An 8,840-nucleotide genomic window follows, 5' to 3' on the forward strand; every position below is an offset into this window, starting at 1 on the left:
GGACAGCGAGATCCGGGCTGACGTCTGGCATCTCTTCCACTTCAAAGGCGAAGATGTCTTTGAATTCCTTCAGCAGAAGGTGTAGGCTTGCACCCAAGGTAGCATGCGCAACCGTCCCAACCTTAACAGTACGTTCTGGACGGCTGTCATCCAGAACGAGATCAATACATTCGTCAGCCGGTTGGGGACGAAGCTCATCTGACCGCTCACCGGTCAGTGATTGCTATTTTTTCTCCTTCTTCACCTCCACCAGCATAGGTGCCTTTCTTTTCTTACCGGCTGCTGGTGGGGCGGGAGCTGGGTCGGCATCCTTGACATTGTCAAGGTCTATTGGTTCTTGACCGCCTGGGGCCACGGTATCTCGAACGGCTGAGAGATAGCACTCTCGGGCCGTCTTCTGATCCCCATTCAAGGAACCAACAGAGCCGTCATCCCTCTCATACTTGATGAGCATGAGAGACGGGATGATTACTGCCTTGGCTACGTTAAGGGTTGGCCTGCCAAGGATGATGTTGTAGGCGGTCAACTCCTCAACGACCAAGAATCTGACGACAATGTGTCGTCCTTGGCCTTTCTCCCCCAGCCGGATGGGTAAGTCAATTCTCCCGGCTGGGTAGACCATCCCACCCCCAAAACCAACCAAGGGGTGGGTGACCGGATGCATGCTGCTGACATTGTATTTCAGCTTTTGCAGGCACCGGAGGCTGATGATGTCTGATGAGCTGCCGGTGTCTATAAGGATCCGTCCAACCAGCTGGTTGGCAACCTTACATTCAATGACCACCGGGTCATCATGCGGGCGGCGGACGCTGCCCCTGTCCTTCTCAGTGATCAGGACGTCTGGGAAGGAGGAGCTGGCTTCCGCCTGCTCATCATCATCTTTGTCCATCTTTTGAAGATGGCTCTTGGTGCCCCGGATGGTAGGGCCACCACATGAGAACCCGCCTGCTATAGTGTAGACCGGCTCCTTGTCGGTATCCGAACTTCTAGCAGGCTGGGGGGTAGTCTTGGAGGACTGACCCTTGTTTTTCTTCTTTGCCCCGGCTGGGGACTTAGAAATGTAGGACTTCAATAGCCCTTTGTCAGCCAGACGGTCCAACGCACGCTGAAGACTGAAGCAGTCGTTGGTGTCATGGCCAACTTCCTCATGAAACTGACAGAATTTATTCTTGTTCCGTGACTGGACAGAACTCTTCATAGGATTCGGCTTCTCAATGGACAGCTGGTCCTTTACCTCCATGAGGATGGAGTTGGAGTCTTTGTTAAACTCGTACTTGGGGACGTACGGTTTAAACTCTTTCTTTTTCTTCTGGGTCGGCTGGTCAGAGTCACTAACCGTCCAGACTTCTTTTCTCTTCTTGCTCTCTTCTTTCTTTTTTGCCGGCTGAGCAGGCCGGTTGTCTTTCTGTTTGTCAAACTTCTTAGAGTCCGACTGGCTGCCAGGCGAGCAGAGGTCGGTAGCTTGAATATAGCTTTCCGCCTCCCTCAGGGCCGCCTGTAAGGTGAAAGCCCCTTTTCTGACGAGGTCGAACTTAAAGGTCGACCCGTCTCTCAGACCCTTAAAAAAGTCTGTAAAAGCTACCTCGTCAGACAGTCCTTGAATCTGAATTCTTATCAGATTGAACCGCCTGACATATGAGCGCAGCCCTTCTCTCTCTCCCTGCTTAACAGTGCTCAGATCAAGGCTTGTTTTCTTAGCAGGGATGTTCATTGAGAAGTTAGAGGCAAACAAGAAGGCAAGCTTCCTGAAGCTGTCTATGGACCCGGCTGGCAGATTACCAAACCATTGTTGGGCAATGCCCTTCAATGTAGCCGGGAAGCATCGACACCAATCGGCATCATCCAACCCCTGCAGATACATGAGGTTGGTGTACGCCATGAGGTGATCTTCCGGGTTGGAGGTACCGTCATAGGTACCAACCAACACATTTTTAACCTTGGCCGGCTAAGCCGCCTCGGTTATCTCTCGAGTGAACGCAGAAGGTTGTTCACCCAGGCGCAGCAAACGAAGCTGCCAGTCCAAAGGCTGGACATTTGGATATGCCGCCTGACCCCCAAAAAGGGCCGGCTGCATGAAGTGAGGAGGATATTGCCCGTAAGCCGGAGAAGGCATATACGGGATAGCTCCAATCATATGAGGGCCAGAATGGACGGTTTTACCGCCTGTCTGACTCTCATGCAAGGAGAGTGCACTCCCTGCAGAAACGTTGTTGAAACTGTCTGGAAAGTTCGACGTTGAAGCCGACTCAGACAGCTTTTGATTTCTCTTCCGGTTAATAATTTCCCGGGCATCAGAAGTTGGTCTTTTACTTCTCACCGGCTGTTGGGGCCGGCGAGTGTTATTGGTGTTCCCCCCAGGAAGGAGAATTTTTTACCAATCGATGGTCCCGGCTGCCTTCTCCTTTGGGTGAGGAGTGGGCTGCCGGTTTCTGACTGACTTCCCCTTTTCTGGAGGAGTCTTCTTCACCGACTGACCTTTACTTGGGCCAGCCTGGTTTTTGGTGATCAGCTTTGTAATTTCACCCTTGAAACTCGTCATGAACCTCATGAGTTCGTCTCGGGTGACAGGGGCCGATCCAGCTGCCGTTTGGGTTGCCCCTTCCGGCTGCCCAGTAGGTCTGCTCGGACCCGCCTGGGAGGCGCCCCGCTCCAAAGTCTCTTTGGGCCGGATGCGCTTGACTCTGAGAGAGCCGTCCTCGGCTGTAGAGGTTTCGACCTGAGGATCCTCATCCTCTCGTGGTCTGTAAAAACTTCTGGGTCTTCACCCAGACGGTTAGGGGGTGGTACAGACTCTTGAACCATCTTCGAGGTACTCTCCCCACAGACGGCGCCAAATGTTTTGGGTGTTTTTGTCCCTCGGGAGAGTTACAACACGAAGACTGATCCGGGATGAGCTGTACCTGCAAAACAAACGGAGACACCTGTTGGGTGGTGCTCCGCCTCCAACGATCAAGTTAGTAACTTGAAAAGGAATAAAGAGTACGGGAATTTAGGTGGGTATCTGCTCGGTCCAAGCTCAGGTGTTTCTCTGATGTAAGAGAATGCAGGTGTATTAAATGAAAAAACGTGCCTCTGAAATGAGGAACATCTCCCTATTTATAGGGTCATTGGGAATTGCCCCTGATTAGTTCACTAAACCCTAATCATTTGGTGGGCTGCGCCGTTTTCCGGCGTTCTCGGGATTTGGGCCTGAAGGCCGCCTTTTCCCCTTTATTTCTGGAATGACACGTGTCAAGCAGGGATTGGTCCATTTTGGACCAATCTGAGGCTGACACGTGTCACCCTCTGATTGGGCCACGTGGCAAGGTAAAATACCCTAAACAAGTGTCATTTATGGCACTCATTTAGTTCTCTTTAGAGTGAATTTCATGCTATTCTATAGCTCTTTTCCTTAGCTTTTCCTTAATTTTACCCTTTATTTCTTTAGTTTGCATTTTCTTTGTTGAATTTCTATCTTTATGCATTTCTTGGTTTATTTTGTTATTTTCTCTTTTATTTGCTTGTTTTCCTTAATTTTTCAGGTTTAGGTCATTATCCATGATTCTCGAGGCCTCTTCCCAAGTTTGGCAGTGATTAGGATGTCTAATGCTCTCTATTTGAAGCTTAAGCATGGAGAAGTGCAAGTTCCTAAAGACCTTAGGCTGTGCATTAAAGTCGTGGGGGCATGATTTCTCGTATTGAACCCACAAACATGAAGTTTGGAAACTACAAGGTCCCGTGTTTATCAAGAGCATTGAGCGGAACGCACGAGGAGCATCAACATGATGGTGAAGAGGGCTGCCCTTTCTAGGTCTCTGTCCCATACCAGATTTGTGTGGCCGCGCTCTCCCTTATAGTTGGGCGCGCCAATACGGGTTTATTTGGGGACGATCTAACTAATTTCTCTTAGTGTTTTTTACTATATATATATTTTTTATTCTATTTTTAGAGAGAGAAGTTTAGAATAGATTTTAGAAGAATTAGAATTGGAATTTTAGAGAGAGACACTCTAGATTATAGAGAAAGAAGTTCTTGATTGATGTTTGAAGATTAATGATTCTAGCATTTTCTCCATTGAATTGAAACAAGTTTGTAAGGATTTCTTTTACTTTAATGCAATCTTTACCTTATCATTTCAATTGTTTTGTTGATTGTTCAAGTTTGAATTGAATTTGTGATTGAATTAGTTTTATTGATATGATGATGATGAAATTGTTGATTAGCTTAGTTTTGATCTTGATTTCTAAGGATTGTGAGTAGTTCTATTTCTAGGGGAATGGTGAAGCATATATGAGTAATGGATTGATGCTAATTGCGGGAAATTGATGGAGTTGATGTTGTGAGTAAATTGGTTGATTGATTAAGTCCATGTGTGTGATTAATAGAAGAGTATATAACTTTGATTGTTACGCTAGAATGCATTGTAAGCTCGCATTGATACGGAAAATTGATTTGTGGCTTGCTTTTGTCTATTGAGTAGGTTTGCAAGGTTCCTAGTTAAAGTCTCTCGTAGTTGACGCTGGCTTGACCTCTAGAAGATTAGCCTACCATACTCTCTTGATTGCTTAATTGATTTTCCCTCGCAACACTCGACTTAGTCATCTCCAATCCCAATTAGCTATATCCATTCCGACTATATGTGGATCCTAACCCTAGTTCTTGATATTATTTTATTTCTTCTTGATTGTTTGATTGTTTAGAATTTACACACCTTACTTTATTACTTTGAGATAGCTTAGCTTTAGCATTAGCATTCATCTCCTATTCCTAGTGGTTCGACCCTCGACTTACTCCTATGCTAGGTATAAGGGTGTGTTGAGAGATTACAAATTTTGTTTTGACCGGGGGTAGATTAGTTTTCAACGACCTAGTCTCCACCCTAGATCAGCCACAAGCGGACGTTGGACCGTCTGGCCGACAAGGGCTTGCTAAAGTCCTACGTCTTGAAGTCCTAAGTGGCTTCTATGACAAATCCAGGACAGTCATCTAAGAATGTCGAGCCAACTAGTAGCTCGGACACCGACAGGGATCTGGTATACACTACAGCAGGCGAATTCGCATGTGGTGGCCCGACCATCTAGGGTACCTAAAATCATGTGAAGGCCATGATCCACTTAGTTGATGATGGGCAGGCGTCTACTAGTGGAACATTCACAAATGTCCTCATCATTGAGAAGGACCGGGGTAAAGTTCTTCTGTCGCATGACAATCCAGTCGTCATTGAGTGTAAGGTCGCCCAACCAACTGGTTTGTTAGATCCTTATTGAAACGGGTAGCTCCTCTGATCTCATCAGCTACAAGTGTCTGTCCAAGCTTAACTACAAGCAGTACAACCTTCGCGACGTCTCCCATCATCAAATTGGATTTGGTGAAGGAGTCGTGCACGCAGTCGAACAAAAAGACCTACCCATCCGACTAAGGTAGAAGGGAAAAGGGCGACATATGATTGTCCGGTTCATGGTGGTTAAAAAGATGACCGCCAACAACATTATTCTTGGCCGGCCCACTCTGAACAAGTGCAAGGCCATCATCATCCCAGCTCTCATGCTTCTCAAGTATAAAAAGGATGATGCCTTTTTAGGCTTCCTCAACGTGGACCATAAGACGGCAAGGGAGTGTTATCTCTCAGAAGTCAAACAAACGACTGTTGCAGCCGGTCAACCGAAAGCGCTAATAGACCTTGACGATGTTGGGACCTTGATTAACCTCCTCGAGCAGCCGCAAAGAAAAGAAAAATTTATCAGCTGTTGGAGGTGAAGAAAGAGAAGAAATAGCAATCTCAAACCGGGGAACGGTTAGATGATCTCCGTCCCCAGCCGGCAAGTGAGCACATTGATATTCCTCTAGATGAAAGTCGTTCAGAGCTAGCTGTTAAGGTAGGGACGGCTGCTTTTGAAAGGTTTGGTGCATACTTGCACCTCCTACTAAAAGAATTAAAAGACATCTTTGCCCAAATCTTGTTGTCCACATACTTGTCGTGGATCCAAAAGATAAGTCTATCCGGCAAAATAAAAGAAATCACGGTAGGAGAGAAGTCAGGCGGCAGCTATAGAGGTCAAAACTCTGTTAGACGCCGGGTTCATTTTGTCATGTAACTTCCCTAATTGGGTTGCGAACGTGGTGCCTGTAAAGAAGTCCAATGGTACCTAGCGCATGTGTGTAGATTACACTTACTTGATCAGGACATGTCTAAAGGACAGTTACCCGCTTCCAAATATCGACAGTCTGGTCGACTCTACAGCCTGGCATGCCTTGATGAGTTTTTTGGATGCTTACTCCGGCTTCCATCAAATTCCCCTGTGTAAAAAAAATCAAGAGAAGACGCCATTCGTCAATGATTAGGGGTTATTCTGTTATACGGTGATGCCGTCTCGCTTGAAGAATGCGCCTGCTACTTTCCAACGATGATTAATACAGTCTTCATTATTCCAATTGGGAGGAATGTAGAGGCTTATATTGATGACTGTAGACATCTACTTTTGGCCTCCTATCCCGACAGGAAGTGCAATGACGATAAATAAAGCCATCTTCTTATTGAATCAAAGTGAAGAATACTTATGGATAACTAGTTAAGCCACAAAACACAAAAGACTAGCCCAAATTAAAGAAAAAGCTAAAACAAAGGTCCAATTAACTAAACCCGATCATAATTAGGCTTAAGCCCGTGCTTAAACCCTAATAGTGACGGATTTAGGAGCGCCTAGGTTAAAACTTAGTGCTACCGCAGAAAAAGACGAGCGCATCTCACAAATTTGCGCTGGGCTACTTCGCGCAACTATTTCAGTTTTGCGCGACACCCAGCGAAACTTTCAGAGTTGCGCTGCGGAATATTTGAAATTATTCGGAAAATATACGGAAAGTATAAAATCAAATCTTACCATAAAGTCGCGCACAAGAACATTAGTTACGCTGCACATAGCAGCACAACTCTATAACTTGCGCTGGGATGCCGCGCGCAACTTCATCTGTTGCGTGCGACACCTGCTGCGGCAGAATGCTCGAAACCCTAAACCTAATCATTCCCTAAAAATACGAGCTTAAACCGAGGATTCAACAGACATAAATTAACCTACAACTCTGGCGAAATAACTTGTGAACTTGTGCAACCTAGCCCTCTTGTCCTAAACACTCACCCTTTCGATACTTTGTTACTACGGTGGAGGTTCCCCAACAAAAAGGTGTCCATAAGTGTTCTAAAAGGAGATCTATCAAAGAGAAGTGGTAAATTCCCGAGCACTTAGTTAAATCACCTTTATTTTCTTGTTTAAAAGGACTTTAATTAATTAATTAGTGTTGTTTGATCACCTTTAAAATAATTAATTAATCTATTCCACAAAGTATCTTGCGTTAAATAAAGAATAGAATTGAATTAAATAATCGTTGGTTAATCACTTAAGCAAAGGAGAATCTTGTTTATTTATTGTTCTTTCACGAATGTTATTAAATAAGAATACGACTTTTCCAATGTAATTCCTATGTCAATTAATGTTTGTAAATAAAATCAACTAACATAGTTGTAGGTATCGCGTTGCATATATTGTTTGGTGATGAAATTGTAAAAAAGGTGATGGGTGTCATAAATGGCACCCATTTGATGAGCATTTAAGTTGTTTTTACCTTCTTTTCATAGCTTTCTTTCTCAATAATTGTTTAGTTTTATGCTTTTTCTCTCTATTTTACATTTCCTCTCTTATTTTATGGCTTTTGTGCATTTTGATGTTTTTTCTAGTCTTTTTTACTTTATTTGTTCTATTTTTGTTATTTTAGTTTCTTTTCCTTTATTTTAGATTTTATAGATTTAATTTTTATTTAATTTTAGTTTTCATCTTATTTTATTTTCGTCTTCATTTTCATTTCATTTTCTTTCCTTTATTTTCTTTTCATTTTAAATAGTTTTCTTTCTTTTATTCTTTTCATTTTCATTTTATTTCTCTTAGTTTTATTTGTTAATTTTAAGTTTATTTTATTTCATTTTATCTTTGGTTTCATTTGTATTTTGTAGGTGGATATTCCAAGTTCAACTCCTTGCGCTTGCATAGCCGCGCTCTCAAGCCGAGTAGTGTTGAACCCACAATCATGGTGTTTAGGGACTGCCTACTTTGTGTTCATCAAGAGCGTTTTGTGAGGGTGATGCTCGCGCCCACCGGCTACTCAACCTCAAGCAATTTCCCTAGCTTCCCCAATTCACGAACAACAACAACAACACTTCCCCTGCTCCCCCAAAACACCCAATCTGCCACCATTTTCAAACCACCACCATTCGCACCACCTTTCCCCTGTTTTCCGGCAGCCGCAATTAACTCCTTCCATCCCACAACAACCAAACAGCAGCAACAACTCCAACAACAACCGCAATTATCACCCAAAAATCAACAACCAGCGCCACCTTCTACCTCCGCAAAGCAGCCACCGCAACTCCCAATACTGCCACCACAGCACAAATTAGCTTTCCCCTGATCCAGCTGCAGCAAACTCGAAACACCCTTCCAACACCACCAGTCCCGCAACACACAAGAGACCAGCCGAAACTCCCTAAACCGGCACCAATTGCACCACCGCAGCAGCAGTCCTGCAAGTGCCACCGAGCAGCCCTGCCATCATTCGAACCTCAACAGACGCGGGCGCGCACTCATCAATCGCGACCGCGCACTTCTGGGTTCCATTTTTAGCCATTGATTTGATTGACTTATAATCGAACGGTTGTGATGGTGTGTGATTTGGAGTGGTGTGATGTGCGAAGTATGAGATAATTTCCCAATATTGCTGCCGATTTCGAAGTCCACTGACTTCTTATTTTCGTTTCTTTTAATTTCTTTCCTTTATTTTTTAGTCTTCCTTTTTACATTTTTTATTTTCTATTT

The sequence above is a fragment of the Chenopodium album genome, chromosome 4, assembly GCF_948465745.1.
Source record: "Chenopodium album chromosome 4, dcCheAlbu1.1, whole genome shotgun sequence".
Classification (NCBI taxonomy): Eukaryota; Viridiplantae; Streptophyta; class Magnoliopsida; order Caryophyllales; family Amaranthaceae; genus Chenopodium; species Chenopodium album.